This window comes from Marmota marmota, unplaced genomic scaffold, assembly GCF_001458135.2.
Source record: "Marmota marmota marmota unplaced genomic scaffold, marMar, whole genome shotgun sequence".
Classification (NCBI taxonomy): domain Eukaryota; kingdom Metazoa; phylum Chordata; class Mammalia; order Rodentia; family Sciuridae; genus Marmota; species Marmota marmota.
In genome coordinates, this window is record NW_025999925.1 from 10965245 (window position 1) to 10982718 (window position 17474).

Below are 17474 nucleotides of genomic sequence, written 5' to 3' on the forward strand. Positions count from 1 at the left end.
TATTATATGATGCCTCATCCCTGAAGGACTCTTGTCTTATTCATCAGTTTGTGGTGGTAGCTACTAATCTAGGCAGCATTCATTGCTATTCAGAATCTGATTATTATACAAGGGTAACCTTCTGTTCACCTCTCATTCTTAGCAAGAATATTGTCATCCTGGTGGCTGCAAGAGAGAATGGATAGAGAAGAAATGCATATTTGTGAAAATAATGTATAGTAAGGTAAATTAAGAACATACTATGGGTGCTGCAGTTGTGGCTCAGTGATAGAGCACTTGCCAAGCATTTGTGAGGCACTGGGTTGGATCCTCAGCACCACATAAAAATAAATAAATAAAAGAAAGGTATAAAAAATACAATAACATTATTTAAAAATCAATTGAAAAAAGATCACATTTTGATTTCTAGTAATTATAGTAAATTGATATTTTCCTTTAATGTGTAGTTCTGAAACTCTTCAAATTATTTTTATTTTACTTTTGAGCAATTAATGCATTACCAAAGTAATGACTATTAGATTAAACTATGTTTCAGTTTTTACATGACCTATCAGTTTAAGGATGCAGGTATTGAATGATAGTGCAATGCTTTTTGCATTTTAGTTTGATGATTAATTTGAAATAGTAACATTATGTAATGAAATAAAGCTATAAAAAATAAGTGTAAATGATCAATGCCTTCTGTTTCCAAAGTAAAGGTTCTCGACTCATCATTGACATTTATCTTCTATTTCTTTGGTAAATAGCTATTTGTTGAATAAAAGGAGACCTTTACAGTGACAAGGATATTACCTTATTCATTTCTATAATTCTGTTAGCACCATCAGTCAAGAAGTTTGCTTTCAAGTCATGTTAAGATAAATGAGAATTTTCCTTTCAGTTTTAGAGTTTCAGTGCTCAAATCCTGCTCATGAATCATAAAATGATCTTCAGAGCACGGAACAATGTGTCCCAAATAACACATTTTTGCAGAAAAAAAATATAACATTTTGCATTTAGAAATAAATTGCCCAAACATGGAGAGGATGCTAGACTCATTACATATAGCTTCACATGGCAAAACTAAAACAACTGGATGAAATTAAAGAAGACAATTTTGCTCAAAGTCAGGAAGAACTTCTTGATAAGTCATTTAAAAGTGAAACGAATTGCCTTGTGAAATACTTAGTGTTTTCTGCTACAACAGGTGTTGAAGAAGATCAACAAACATCTGTCAGTTGCAGAGGATTCTTATAGTGGGTGGGATGTTGGAACAGATTAGGCCCTTTGAACTCTGATTCCAAATCTAACCGCTCACCTTAGAACTCCAAAGGACATAAAGATGTATAAAACAACTTACTAATAAGGACAATATAAATTAATAAAGAGAGATGTTTCAACAATTAATTACATAACAATGTGTAGAAAAGTGCGAGAAGCGATGGTAGTACAAAAAAATATTGAAAGAATGAAGGAAGACATGATTAATTCCAGCAAGCAGAACAATGCAAGGTTGTCTGGAGGAAGCATTGTATTAATGAACCTGGCCTGAGCCCTGTTTCAGGCAGGAGAAACAAATTGGCAAAGGAGAGAAGTGAGTGAGAACAGAATTAGAGTAGTAGGGCTGCATGAATATTTTGGAGGAGAAGATAAAGTATTCCAAGAAAATTCAGTCTTAGAATCTAAGTGGTTTAAGCCACTCCCTTTCGGTCAATGAAAGGCAGTGATTTAAACAGGCATAACATCATCAAATTTCCTGCAGAAATCACACACTTCTTGATCATTACATTTTTTCCTCTTTTGTGATTTAAAATAAAAGATTGATAAAGATGGATATAAACATCCAAGCTGTTTCTGGAATTTTGTTTAAGTAGCCATAGAAGTTCACGCCTCTGCAAATAGATTGCAAAAATGGAGTCACTGAATCACCACTAAAACTCATCTCAGGGATATGCCTACAAGCACACTGATGTCTCTCTAGGCTTAAAGACTTTGCTGTGAAGATTTTCCTTTTTCTATGAAAACAGACCCAGCAGCTAAGAGCTACCTAGATTGTAATCAAGCCAACACATAATTTTTTTTTTTTAATGGTACTGGGCATTTAACCCAGGGACACTCTACCACTGAGCCACATACTATGTGTCCAGTCTTTTCTTTTTAAATTTTTATTTTGAGGCAAGGTTTAAGTTTCCAAGACTGGCCTCTAACTTGTGCTTCTCCTGCCTCAGCCTCCTGAGTTGCTCACATTACAGACATACATCCATATCCAGATTCAACCCACTGAGTTTTGGCATTTTCTCAAGTAGGAAGTAAGGCAAAATTTCCAACTAGCTAGTTTTGCTACCTGTTGGTGTGTCTAGAGTCTTTTGTTTCTGGAAAACTTTAACCTTGTCTCTTTTTTGTTGTCAGCATGCCAGGGTGTGGGTATTTTATTGTTTGGTATTTATTCTGTTTGAGCATTCTAGTGTTCTTCAATCTCTGACTTACTGGATATTAATGCATCATTATTTCTATTTCTTCTAGAAATAATGTTTTTCCTTCTGAGATGCTTATGTTCTATGCCTACATCCCACATGTATTTTTTGGTTTTGGGGTGGGGGGTGTTAACCCATCATTGAACTTAGGGGCACTTGACCACTGACCCACATTTTCAGCCCTATTTTGTATTTTATTTAGAAAAAGGATCTATCTGGGTTGCTTAGTGCCTCGCTTTTTCTGAGGATGGCTTTGAACTGGCGATCCTTCCTCCTGCCTCAGCCTCCCAAACCACTGGGATTAGCCCCTGCTTGGTATCCTTCATCATTCATTCTTAGTTTTCAATCTAGCTATTTTTTCAGGCCTACATTCCAGGTTACTAATCATCTCTTGAATGTGTCTAACCTTTACTCAAATTCTTTAGTTTTGAGTTCTTTGTTTTGCTTGTTACATTTTTTCAGTTCTGGAATTTTCTGTAAAATCATTTTGTTGTTGCTGCTGTTTTTAGTTCTTTGTTAAAATTCTGCATCCTACTATTATGGTTTTCCTCCTCTACAATTGTATTGTTCAGGTCTTTCAGTCACAGCAGTGAAAAAGCTGACTAAAACACTTAGCATCTAATTTTAAAAACACATTAATCACTTAAGGCTTTTTACCTGAGACTAGTGATAGGTAGAGCTCCTTTGAATATATTTCTCTTTTTAGTTTTATTATCTTGTCTTTTGTGGTCATTTAACCCTGTTAGCTGGTGTGTGATTTTAGATAAGGCTAGAAAGGCAACCTCAAGCCAGGTCAATAAGAACCTTGCAAACTGTATTAAATAAATTGGATCTAATTTCCATAGCAATGGAAAGGCATCAAGAACTGTAAGTGGGGAAATATTTCCATTTTCCCCCTTTAGAAAGACTGTTCCAGTTTTGGTGTGATGAAATGCATTAGAAAAGAACTGGAGACAGCTCAATGGGTAAGGCTTGCAGAATTTCAGCCCAAAGAGGATGTTGTTGAGGGGCAGGATTTATGCTCATAGAGACGAAAAAGGTTGGTTATATTGAGGAGCTATTTATGAGGTAGAATCCACAGGATGACCTTCATGTTTCTGCTCTTGGAAACTGAATGGAGACAAAATGGTGCCATTTACTAAAGAAGATAAAATTGAGGGAGATTCTAACTCATGAGAAAGGAAAAAGGTCATGAGCAAATTATAGAGTTGAAGATATTTACGAGATCTAATAGTGAAGGTATTTAGGATGCTCAGGAGATAAGTCTGTATAGATACAAAGATCTGGATGTCATCAACATATAAGTGAAAGTGATCTAATTCACAGGAGCTAATGACAGTGCACAGGGAGAAAGTGTAGAGAGTGAAGTGTCTTGGGCAGAGGCTGTTGGAATGAAGACAGCTAAGAAACAGGCAGATCTGTCTTTAAAGGCCAGGAAAGGAGTCTGAAATGTAGTAAACAAAAGAGTCTGGAAATCTAGGCATGTGATGTCAGAAAGTCCAAGGTAGAGATTACTGGGAAGGGTACTCATCAGTACTAAATGCCACCATGAAAAACAGTCATTGGTGACAGCGGTGAGAAGCGTTTTAACCAAAGATGAAACTACGTTCAGTGAGTTGAGGAGAGCATGGGAATGAACACACAGGCAATTCATGAAGTGTGGTGCTATGGTTCCAGTATGTCCTCAAGTGTTAATATGCTAGAAGTTTGCTCCACAGTGTGGCGATGTTGAGAGGTGGTAGAACCTTTAAGCGTGGACCTAGGCTGGGTGCAGTAGCACACACCTTCAATCCTAATGACTTAGGAGGCTGAGGCAGGAGGATCACCAGTTCAAAGCCAGCCTCAGCAAAAGCAAGGAGCTAAACAACTCAGTGAGACCCTGTCTCTAAATAAAATACAAAATAGGGCTGGGGATGTAGCTCAGTGGTCAAGTGCCCCTAAATTCAATCCCCGGTACCAAAAAAAAAAGAAAGAAAAAAAAAGGGTGGACCTATTGGGGAAATGGTTAACTCATAGGGGCATCACCCTTGAGAGAGATTAATGCTGGTCTTATAGAACTAGTTCTCCTGTGAGACCAAGTTGTTATAAAAGAGCAAGCCTTGACCCTGAATTCTTCTCTGGCTTTCTGTCTTACCATATGATCTCTTCTGTGTACACTACACCACACCATGCCATCCACCATGAGGCCTTCACCAGAGCTGAACAGAAGTCAACACCAGAACCTCCAGAACTGTGAGCCAAATAAACCTCTTTGCTTATAAGGTACCCACCTTCAGGTATTTTATTATAGCAATAGAAAATGGATTAATACATTTACCTCTGATGGGAAAGAAAAAAGATTGGTAGACAGAATGCACATGAGATTAGAAGAAGTTTCATATTTTTAAAACAAAGAAAATATTTAATCATGATAAAATGCCAATAGGTAGAAATAACCAAAGTAAAGAAGGTGAAGATACAAAAAAACAAAAAGAAAATTGCAGAAAATTCTATGAGAAGACTAGAAGAAATGGGATCCAGAACTCAGAAATCAAAATCTGCTTGAGACTCTAAAGAGATTTTTAAATATTATTATAACAAAAGTAAAATGAGTATGTGGGAGTACAGTCCAGCTCTCAGTTTGGTGTCACAGAAGTGAGACAGTTCCTTATAGATGACTTATCTTTTCAATATTAGGAAGACTTGAACATTTGCTACTGGGAGTCTCTAGTGCTAAAATATTTCAGAAATACAGTAGAACTGTCATATAGCATTAAATATCCAGCTGATGTCATAAGTTAGGTAAGTACCATCAGATACTGTGAGTATGTCCCACTCTTCAGAGTGTTGTGAAGTTGTGAGGTTTTCCTAGAAGTTCATGGTAGACTGAAGTAAGGTGGAGAAAATGGACAGATTCATCATGAAAAAGAAGTTTGTCTGGCAGATTCTGTTAGAGTCTGTAAACAAGTCAAAATAACACCTGGCATTTTGCCAGGGGAATGTTAGAGTTCGTAAACAAGTCTGGATGGTGCCTGGCAAAATGTCAGAGGGAGTGGTTTGAGAAGTAACAAAACCGAGCTATTAGGTGTAGAGATTCCTGATTGGTTGACTGATGTATCTAGTTTATGCTAATTAGATAAGCTGTGTGGAATGTATAAATACTGCTCCTGTCCTGCAATAAACGGCTTCCACTCCTGCTGTATCAACGTACACAAGTTATTCGTCACCCCCCAGTTATTTTGCTGCAGCCGGACTGCGGCAGATGGTGGCCCGTTACGGGGAGCCCCGGGACACTCGGGGGTAAGTGACGAAAAAAAGCTGCCCGTCCATAGATAGGACGGGGGCAATCTGCTCGTCCCTAGGCAGATAGGGCGAGAGGAAAAATGGCCATTTCGAGAAAATGGAGAAGATTGATACAGTATGTTTGTGTCTTGTTTTGTCTCAGTGTATTGTATTGTCTTTGTGATGAAAATATGGAAGGGGTGAGAAGTAAATTACTAAGGGAAGAAGGCACCCCAGTGGAACCAAGAATAGTTAGGGCATGTGTTGATAAGAGCCCAGGAACTCTAGTCAGAAAGAAAAAGAAAGTTCAGAAGAAGAAGGATTATCAGGAAAAAAGTTGCAGCAAAAGGCTATTACTAAATACTTTTCGTTACCGGAGGGTGCGTGAAGCGGAGAGGCGGCTGCCGAGTGTGCAAGCCGGTCACAGCGCAGCAAGGATTTTCCAAGAGGCGGCGGCGACTGGCCCTTCCCCGCCTCCTGGCCGGGGAGCTGGCTCTTCCACTGCCGCGAGCCCAAATCTAGACCTGACCTGGAGGCACAGTCTCGCAGGCTCTTGCTCCCTGTGCCCAGTAGCAGTTTGAGTCCGGGACACTCCCCAGGGCCATCTGGGGCTGCCCAGGCACTACAGCCAGCAGAAGACGCTACTGGTGTCCCTGATGTTTGGTCATTTTCAATGCCAATAACTAAGCTACAATGGTTCTCCCACACCTGGAAGCTGATGAGTAATGAGCACTATTAATGCTTATTTCAAATGCAAAAAAACCTTGAGATAATGTACTAAATTGTTCAGAAGGTTGTTTTCTTAGTAGAATGCTACAGGATTTTCTTTAGCCATCCGGAGTTCCTGCCTTCGTCCCAGTGCCGGTAAAGACCAAGGTGGAAGAATTTCCAGTGTTGCTGAAAACCAGACGAGACTTCCGCTGAGAAACGGACGAGACTTCGGATCAAGCTAGTTGCCTGCAGAACTTACCTGGACTGAGACAACAAACTGTAATGTACAACAAATTGTTACTTGGTATCTTTGCTAACGGTGTCATTGCTGGTGTCATTGCTGGTATAATTTTTCCAAGGGCTTCTTGCATGGAGCCATCAATTGGCTTGGTATTGTGGCATTTTGTATCCTCCCTTTCTGTTTGTAGCAGATTATTTATGGTGTTTTTGTAAAAACCACTATGCTCGTTATTTAAATTAAACAAAAGGGGGAAATGTTAGAGTCTGTAAACAAGTCAAAATAACACCTGGCATTTTGCCAGGGGAATGTTAGAGTTCGTAAACAAGTCTGGATGGTGCCTGGCAAAATGTCAGAGGGAGTGGTTTGAGAAGTAACAAAACCGAGCTATTAGGTGTAGAGATTCCTGATTGGTTGACTGATGTATCTAGTTTATGCTAATTAGATAAGCTGTGTGGAATGTATAAATACTGCTCCTGTCCTGCAATAAACGGCTCCCACTCCTGCTGTATCAATCTACACAAGTTGTTCGTCACCCCCCGGTTATTTTGCTGCAGCCGGACTGCGGCAAGATTCCATAACAGAAGACAAGAACAAGGACATGGAGAATGTTTGTGACCATGATGAACAATGGAGAAAGAAGTGAAGATGACCAGGAATGAATAGGTAGGAAGAATGTAGGACGTCTGAGACAGATTTCAAGTCAGTTTGTTGACCAACTAGTTGAGAAGTTCAAATTTTCTAGTTTTAGTGACTTAGATTATGATGATTCTTAACTTATCTATAAGTGATCAGTTTTCTTGGGACAGATTTGCTTATACCTGTTTTGTTGGTACAATTAAGGTATCCTTTTTTACCTTCAATGTTGCCCTTGTCTTGATAAAAGAAAGATGGCACAAACAGGCTTGGTCCATAGAAGATAATGAATTCAATTTCAGAAACATTGCATTCATAAAGCTTATGGCAATTTCAGATTGAGAGTTCAAGTAAATTTGCAGATTCAACAAAATTCATCCTTTAAAGACAAATTCAAATGGTACTGAATAACGTAATTTAGTGATTATCTGAAAAACTGTCTACTAATTTGTAGAAAAATTCACTCAGAAAATATTTGCACTACATACTTGATGATACTTTCTTGATATTAAAGTATATGGCATTTGGGGGTAAAATTAAAAAAAACATTCATCACATGAGATAATTTTAATATATATCAAGTGATCAATCCGGATGTTCAAAATGGATTTATTATACTGAGTAATACTTCAAAGTATCACAAGGTGGCAGCAAAGTTACAATATAACATAATTAACAAAAAAGTCCTTTCCGATGTTCTGCAGTTAGAATATTTGACAGTTTATACCTGTTGTCCACTATATAGTTTTATGAATTATGATTTTTCAATTAAAAATAATCATTCTGTCCTATCATTATTGTCAACTTGAAAAATGGAAAACATTTATGGAATTTTCAGAATAGCTATATGTAGAGTATATAATGTCATAGTTATAAATGTTCTATTAATTTTGCATCTTGATTACAATATTTTAGTTAAATAATTTTATTAAGATAATTTTAATATATTTATCTTACTAGTAAATATGAATTTAGTAGCATAAGGTTTGTAGCACTGTGATCAGCACCTGCTTCGCATGCACAAGGCCCTGGATTTGACCCCCAGCAGCAGGAAAAAATTTAAAAATTAATAAATTTAATAACTTCATTAATTGACTTTTACAAGGGGAGTGTTCAGAAGTCTCATGGAGAAATTCTTAGTCTTCATATTCCAGTTATAATAACTTCAACGGGAGGTAGGTTTGCCAGATTTAGCCACCTAGTTAATTTTGAGCATTAGAAAAGCAAGAAATTTTTATTTAGTAAAAGTATGTCCCATGCAATATGGGGACACATTTACATTGAAAATTATTCTAGCATCCATTGTGTTTTATCTGATCACACTATTGGGGAGTAAGAGAACTAGAAAGAAAAAATGCAACCTGCTGGGAAGACCAGAGAATCCAAGATTACATACTTTAAATCTAACCTAAGATTTAGAAGTCTTGAAGATCAAGGAACTAGGAAAAGAATTATAAATGGATTTGAACTAGTATTCATTCTGTGGCCAGCTCCTTTACATGTTAAGCGAAACAACATGGGTTATGGTTAATCAAATACTCTGGTGAATTACCATCTATGCCACACATTGATTACTTATTTTTAAACAAAACATGCAGTAACATATATTTAAAGCTAGCTCAGTATTGGACAAAATTGAATAAATAACTACCCAGGGTCTTACTCTGGGCTATCATTATGAAAATCTGTCATTAGAGTACCAAGGCTCAGAAATGCCATTTTAATTTCATTTAATTCAACAAACATGTCTTGCATGGTTTTCTATATGCAGAAGACTCACAAGAACTGTGCAATACAAGGATGAGTGAAAGATTTCTGTTATGCAACTCAGTGGACATTTGTAATTGACAAAAATAGGGTTAATTATGATATAAAAATAATGGCCAAACTCATTCTTACTAATTTTTCCCTGGATTTCAGGTTTTGGTCAACTGTTTCTACCTTTCTTGTTCTGGTATGACCTCTTCTCTCTTCTAGATGATTTCTAACTACCATTTTAATGCCACCGATTCCAGATCTTTATTTTCAGCCTTTACTTTCCCAATGTATTTGAGATATATACACGGAACTCATGTGGGTTCTTAGCTGTCTCAGAGGTACTTCATTAACTTTACTCATCATTTCCTCCCTGAGACTTTTGTTCTTCTTACATTCCCACTCTTAGTTATTTGCATCCCTATTCATGTGATCATCCATCCTTGAAACATTTACATCATTTTAGACTTCTCCTCCACATCCAATTACTGCAACCTTGGTAGATCCTACCCACGTGGTTGCAAATGCCTCTGAACAGATTTCTTCGCTCCAGGCTTGCTTTTCTTACATTTAGAAATTTATTGACATTCTCAGTTAATCTTACTTACATTTTTAATCTAATACTACAATCATTTCTGAAATCTGGGAGCACCTTATGAATAGCATACTTGATGGGCAGAAAGAAGACTGATAAGGAAACAGAACAAGAGCCAGGCAATGGTCTGAGTTGAGAGGTGTTTTGACTCTTAAAAGTACAGGCACTGGGGATAGGAGTCTAAGAGCCCCTGAAGCCCCATGTTCTGCATATTACTGGGCATTGACAGAAACAGCAGTAAGCATTTATAGAACACATACTGAATGTAATTTGCAAGTGCCATCGAGGTGAATTAGGCAAGCTAATGACCCCTCTCCTCTAGCTGAAGAAAAGACAGAGGAAAAACGTATCTCCAAATCAAGGTCACTAGTTCTAGCAATCTGAGAAGTGGTAAGCACATACTTAAATTATAGGACCAGAAAAGCATCTTACAGGATCACCAGATTAAGGTGACATAATCCAATGGTATGTAATTTGAAAAACTTACATAGATTAATTTAAAATACCTAATAAATCATGATGATCATTATGCCATGTTAATTAAACAAAAAATGGGAAGGAATGATTTTGATTAGTGTTACTTTATAAAGCCAAAGTAGATTTTAGGATTTTTTTCCCTGCAAATTTAGTTTTCCAAGGTCTATAATCAGCATCAATGCTGAAAGCTCTCTGAAAACAATTGCACTTAGATAACTGAGCATGTATATTTTAAAAGATGTTGGCTTTGACTCAAATTTTCAACAGCAAGAATAATTCCTGTGCTTTTCCTATACATATCCCTGTATTCCTCCAGCTCCTTGACTTTGAAGAGTTCTTCCACCAAATGTGTGCATTCTCCCTGCTGCCTCCCACGAAGGCTGGATATTTTGGATGCATGAGAACCCCAAACAGGGGAATGCAAGGAGCCATGGATTCTCTACCTATCCAGGGGCCACAACTGAAGCTCATAATGAAGGGCTGAGAAGATCCCTAGCATTTGTTATGTTGAAATAAACAGGAATGTTCAAACAGGAAATGGTTTGAATGATTCTAAGGGTGAAAGCGGGGAGATTTGTCTGATTAAGTCAGAGAGGGGTGTTTAGAAGGGCAGGTTGATCAGGTTCTGATCAAAGGAGCCAGTGGCTAGCAGGAGACATGGTTTTTGCCATCCTGTAAATAAGCCTTGAGGGAATCCTGTGTCTTCACATAGGGAGTGTGGATAACTGAGAGACTGAAAACCATGGAGGACAAAACTACACTTAATTATACCTTTCAGTGTAAGAGTGGGAAGGCCTCTAGATGTTTTAAATTCTTTTTACAGAAAACAGAATATTTACTTTAAGAGATAAAAGGCTTGTAATGTAAATGTATGAGTAAAACTCATTCACACTTAAGTGTAATCAAGAAATCAATAAACAGGAGAAGTATCAGATCCTTGGGCTTGCAGGGCTGGAGAGCAGGACAGGAGTCTCAGTTTATGAGGTAGAAGCAGTTGGAAAGTTTGGATAAGTGCTGAGGAAGGAGACCCAGAAGACTAGAAAGTCAAGTTTCACCTATTTGGCAAATTTTACTAGTAATTCATTATGTGTGCTCATCTGTCTCCTCCTCTAGTTTATGAACTCTTTGAATAAATTACTATAAAACACCTAGCATGGTGCCTCTCTGGTGCAAATGCTAAGCAGTAAATCATTCTTGCTCAGATTAACTTTTAGTTGCAAATGGGTGAAGAACTATTGTATACAAAACGCATTTTTGCTTTTCCTCTTTAAGCAGACATTATTGGAACTCTAGCCTTCTTGGAGCTCTGGAGCATCAGAGTGCCCACCTAGGCTTGTTTGTGCCCACACAACCAAAATCAAAAGTTCTTACTCATTCTTCCAGGAGATGGCAAACAAGGAAAATGAATTCTTAAAGATACCAGCTCAAAATTATCTTAATCCTAAAACTATGAGGCTAGAACTTTTGGTTGTTTCTCCTACTCAAATTATACTTTCAGATCGTGCAGTGTTTTAGGTTCATTATCATTAATTTTGACTTTCTGATTATTTTATACCAGATTTTTCCTTTTACAAAGTGAAAAGCAGGGTCTACCACATAGTGGTGGCACAGTACCCGGGAAATAGCTGGTGTTCAATACAATTTTGTTGAATGAAAAAAAAAAATGAACAAATGAATGAAAGACTGAGAAGATCTCCCAAAATTCAGAGTCAAAATGAGAAAAAGTCACATTGTGTGGACTGAACCAATATGTCCATAAAACTTAGTGAAAATTAAAATATTATTTAATTTCAATTTTATCTTAAAGTAATTGAAATTTATTGAAACTAATCAAGTAAATTTTGTTCTCTTTTGATATTTGGGTTTGACAGAAGGAAAATTTCTGTTATCCTGACAAGACTGATAATTACCCTTTATTCCAAATTATTTTTACTGATAGTTTCTGGTTTTGTTTTGTAAATAATTATCTGGTCTTCTAGGATTATCTACATTCAAATACCACCCCTCTTAAACTATAAAACAATGACTAGATACTCAAAATAATCCAGCAATATCTGGTATTTAAAACATATCCTGAATTTCTTTGAGAAACTTAGCTAAGAATCCATCCATCTCCTCCTGTGTCATCATAAGTGGGTAAAGCTAATGACACAGAATTACAGTATAACAGACTCTGGTTGCTTCAGACCATTTCAGTGGGTGTGGCTGTTGTCTCTTGAAGAGTTTGTCTTTGTCTAGTACCATTAAGGCATTTGAAACCATTAAAACTTCTTGTAACACAATTTTCCAATCCATGACTAAACTTCAAATTACGAGACCTCTGTCTTTTAGGCAATCTCTCACTATCTTTCTCCTAGAATGAGTATCTGATTCATTCTAAATAAGATAAATTACAGATTTTTTTTTCTTGGTGGATAATGACCTGTTGGGTTAAGATGTTGTGCTTTGTTTTGCAGAAGGAATGCTGTTGATTCCAGTCATCACCTCGGATCAGAATGCGTCATGTTTTGTGGCATTCATGCAAAAGGACTTAATGAGCAGCTCTCCTCTGTACACTGTGGAGGTCTCACTGCCATGCAGAAAACGACAATTTCCCTGAACAGGAATTTTCTATTCCACAACAGCTGGCCTAACTCTATTTATGTATTGCACCTCAAAAGCTTAGCAAGTAACAAATTCATATTTTTTCCATTCTGAAGCATTTTACCTTCTGATCTGAATTTCACAACTTGTCTTGATTAATGCTGATATGCTGAACACTGTTGCCATTAAGTCATATATCTTGCAAGAAGCCAATTGAAGTAATAATTCATATATCTCCTAGAGAAAAGTTTTTGAAAACAGTGCAATACTTAGATAAATTAATCTTGTGTGATATCCTAATATTTCAAATGCTGGTTTTCCATATGGATGTTCTTGTCTAGGATTTTTATTTTTTCTGTTATGTTAATCTAATGAAAACAAGTTTCTTGCTTTAAAAATGCTTATGAGTAGCTGGGTGCAGTGGCACAAGCCTATAATCTCAGTGGCTTGGGAGGCTGAGGTAGGAGGATCATGAATTCAATGTCAGTTTCAGCAAAAGTGAGGCACGAAGCAATTCATTGAGACCCTGTCTCTAAATAAAATACAAAATAGGGCTGGGGATGTGGCTTAGTGGCTGAGTGCTCCTGAGTTCAATCCCCAGTACCCCTCACCAAAATAAATAAATAAATATAAATGCTTATGAATAAATATAGATGAAGTTGTTAGGCATGCCGATTATTAGTGTTTAGAACAAAATTTTATAAAATATCCTTCATTATCTAAAAGCAATTTTCACTATTGTAGTTTTCCATTTGCTGAAAAATATAAATAATATGTAACAAAATGTACTAATATCTGTATGCTAACCTTAGCTAGTACTCTGAGCACATACCCCAATATCTGACATTTAGTTAATGTTCAACAATGTCAACCAAATGAGTTTCAGAAGTTTTTGCTGGTGAAAGAGACTTCTTTGACTCATCCACTAGGTGGCGAACAGGGACCGTGCTTCACATCTTCCACCATGACAAACCCTCCTATTCACAGTGTAAATAAAGAGCTGCATTATTAATTTATACCATCCCATCCTCTCTACACCTAATATTTGTTTAACCAGCTGTTTCCTTTAATCCTCCTTAAACACTATTGATTAAAATCCCAAATATATTCAGGTCTCCACTGCTCCCTACTTGGCCCAATAACATTTGTTAGCTTTAAATGACAGGCTAAGTACATTTAAATGACATAGACTAAGTACTATGGTTACTAATAATGACTGCAGAATGTTGGAAAATTAATTAGAAGCAACATAAGACTCTAATATGAAAATTATTCTCAAATTTGCCTTACATTTTGTTGGAATTTTAATTGGTGGGATACCATTTCTCTTAAAAAGATAGTCTAGAAAATAAAATGTACATGGGGCAAAAGGAAATGAAAACTAGTATTTTCTGAAGAAGGGAGTAATTTTCTGAATATGATTCTTGTTCATCTTTACAAAGATGAAGTGCAGTGCTACCTTCATGGGCTCAGAAATGGCTACTCTTCCACACCTCCAATGGTGAAAGGCATGACTGTTCAGTAGACAGCCTACTAATAAAGTATCTTTCTACTTAGCTCTGAATGTGTTTATCCTGGATGTGTTACTTGTTCCCAAAGAAGGAAAATGAAGTGAAACCACTAGGGATATAACACGTTGATTCTTCTCTGTGAAAGTTACTTCAGTACTTTTAAATTATAATGTCAGTCATTCCTCTGAGAGACAGGGCCTTGTTGAAAATAAATGGTTCCCTTTATAAGAACATGATGTTTCCCCCTGTCTTGTATCTTTTTGAAAGCCGGGGCCTACTGGGAACTTCTGTTTGTAATACTGGTCTCTTGGGTACATTCCTTCTGTGGACCAGGGGTCTCTTGAGGTTGTTGGTTTTCTGCTAATCATTTAATTAGCTCTAAGTGAAATTACTTCTTATCTAGTTTTTCTGAGCTATTTCTAATTTAATCGAGAGGTCATCAAAAAGATAACTGGTTTACCCAGCTGAAACACAATTTTAATAATAGATATCAAAAAGTGACTAAATAATAAAGCTTAAATGTCCAGTATTCCTTTGACAGACATTCCATATCATTGAATGAAAGGGAAATTTTCTTTCATTCATACACATAAATGAAACTGAAGTTTAAAAACGGATGTAAGGATTAAGAACTATCTCCTTAGAAGTTATCCAGAGAGAACTACAATGATATATTTTTGGTAGACAATATACCCATTTTGAGATTCCATTAAAATATCGAAGTCACTGAAATGTGTGTAAAATTACTGCTAATTTAGGACACTGAAATAACGAAATTGAAATGCTTACCAGAAACTACATTTGCAATGAATAGCCATTACATTTCCTTAGAAATTAATTTACAGACTTTATTTTTTAAGAACCTCTAGCGTCCAAAAGCCCAGTCAGTATATTTGATTTTATGACATCACACTGGAACATGTACAGGAACACTTTCCACCCTAAAAATTCCCAAACGTACTGGCCACTGTGTGTATTTTTCCAGTGATAAATGAAAATAAAATAACTTATTTTCAAAATAACAAATGATCTTATTTTTAACACAAGTCATATTCAATGGAAGAAAACAAATACAACTAATCCCCCAAACCTTCAGGTTTATCTTCAATGGTGAATAACCTCAATATAAATAATTTCTCTAAGTAAATTTAAAAATAATCTTAATAACTATGATTTTAAAATTTTTGGCATATAGAAATTACCTAGCAACATTGCTGTATGTATAAAATGCATCATGACTCTCTGGTCTTCATTTTATAATTAGCTGGAGAAGACTAGACCAAAGATGATAAAATTTTAAAAAATTATTAATCTAACAGGTATTATCTATGACTAAAATATCTTTCCAATTTTCATCAATCTATATAGTCCCTACAACAAAACTCATAAATCTGGGATGGGCATTCCCATGCCTCCACTCTTCTTTCAGCCTATACCATCCTTTTCTCATCTCAGGTGCTATAAAAATGCTTACTGAAATACAGATGGAAAAGTCACCACCTGGAAACCATGAGCCTACCAGCTTTATAGTAGCACTATCAAAAACTAGAAAAACTAGAGTTAATTTTCCCCACTTCCAGATTGATTCCTGTTTGTTACAACAGGATCTTATTTGATAATATGCAGCTTAAAAAAGTTGGGGTGTCATTACACTGAAATGAAAACTGAAGAAAATAATAAAATTCATTGGATATATGTATACATTACATATGCATTGCTCTAGGAAATCTTAAAGGCACCAAGGTATGCCCGAAAAAGGAAAATATATATATATAAACATATATATTGGAAGTTTTACCTTGTCCTGAAATCCAGAGGTTCAGATGCCCTCAAGTCCCACTTAAGTTGGAAGCTGGAGATCGAGTGAAGCTAGCGCTCTTTCTCCTCACCTTAAGTTTGTCTCTGGGCGAGTATGTGTGTGGGTGGGTGTGCGCGCGCGCCCGCGTGTGTGTGCAGAATGTCTCTTTGTGGCGCTGGATGGCAGAGGTCCTGATCCTGGGAAGAAGGAGGCACTTTTTCTCACCAAGAGCAGAAGAAAAGCAAAGCGTCACCAGGAAAGTTCTCCTCCCAGATCCCCTAATTACAGCCTAACGTGCACTTCATGCAAACTTCAGGGAGGAAGGGAGGGGCAATTCTGTGCCCAGACCTTGTAAAACAGCAGTCTCTTAGATGACTTTCCCCTCTGCTCAGATCCCAGACCATCCCTCTCTGGGGTTAAGGAAAAGCGGCGATCTCAACCACAAGACCCCACCCACACTAACACTTCATTCCTTGATCTGTCCAGAGGGGATGGAGGAAGGGTCTGTGAGGCAGCTGGGTGAGACAGACCCCCCACACACACACTTATTGCCTTGTTTTTATAGTCCCTGCTTAAACAGAAGATCCAATGGTAGAAGAGGTTCTTCCGTAACAAATAGACAACTGTGATAACAGCACATAAAACTTCCTTAACTTCCTAAACTTTTGCCCAAATCGCCTGTAGCATATTTTTTGTTTGATGGACTCAGTATCAATATTGGTTTCAAATTTCTGTTAACAAACAACTGCTATTGTATCCCTAAATGACAGTGCCCAAAGAACCTGGATTTATTTATAGAGTGAGGAATGCAAGGGGAGACGGGATGGGTGGAGTTGGGTTATGGATCCATACTCAGGATTAGAACCAGATGGGGACAGGGTGCGCAAGCTCGCGCGCTTACACACACACACACACACACACACACACACACACCCCTAAATAACCACTAGGGAAGATGCCGGGACACGAAAGAAACGCCTCCTGGACAAATAGACATTTATTTATAACTTGAGGGAGAGTATATAGGTCCATTGATTCCCGCCTTGAGTAACCAAGGGTTTTGGAGAGGAAATGGCTTCATATTTCAATAACAGAGCAACCTTTGATGGAGCCAAGGAAAGGGAAAAAAAGAAACACACCGCAGGAAGCAAACGGCTGTTGAAGCAGCCGGGAGGAGGGAGCGGGTCTGGCCCGGGGATTGAGGACAAGCAAACAAGCCCGAGGAGCCCGAGCCAGGGAGAAGGCGAGACACAGGCGGCCAGCCTGAGAGTCTGGGGTGCAGCGCGCTGCGGGCGCAGGGCGCTGGGAAGCGTCCAGGGGTGCTCCGCCTCGCCCAGGGGTCTGCCCCGCAGGCGGGGGGAGGTGCGGATAGACTGCAGGCTCCTTCGCACCGCGGCGACTCAGACTGGGGCCAGAGTGGGGAAGAGGACCCATGGCACAAAGGGTCTTATGGGAC

General features: G+C 37.7%; 1 protein-coding gene across 2 annotated transcripts in view; it reads right to left on the reverse strand.

Moving 5' to 3' along the window:
• Hapln1 (hyaluronan and proteoglycan link protein 1) overlaps positions 1 to 16430 on the reverse strand; it is a 74065-nt gene extending 57635 nt beyond the window's left edge. For both annotated transcript variants that reach the window (XM_048800246.1, XM_015497910.2), the window contains exon 1: positions 16019 to 16430. The gene's annotated coding sequence lies outside the window, so the exon portion shown is untranslated. The remainder of the gene's footprint in view (positions 1 to 16018) is intronic.
• Positions 16431 to 17474: the final 1044 nt, after the last annotated feature.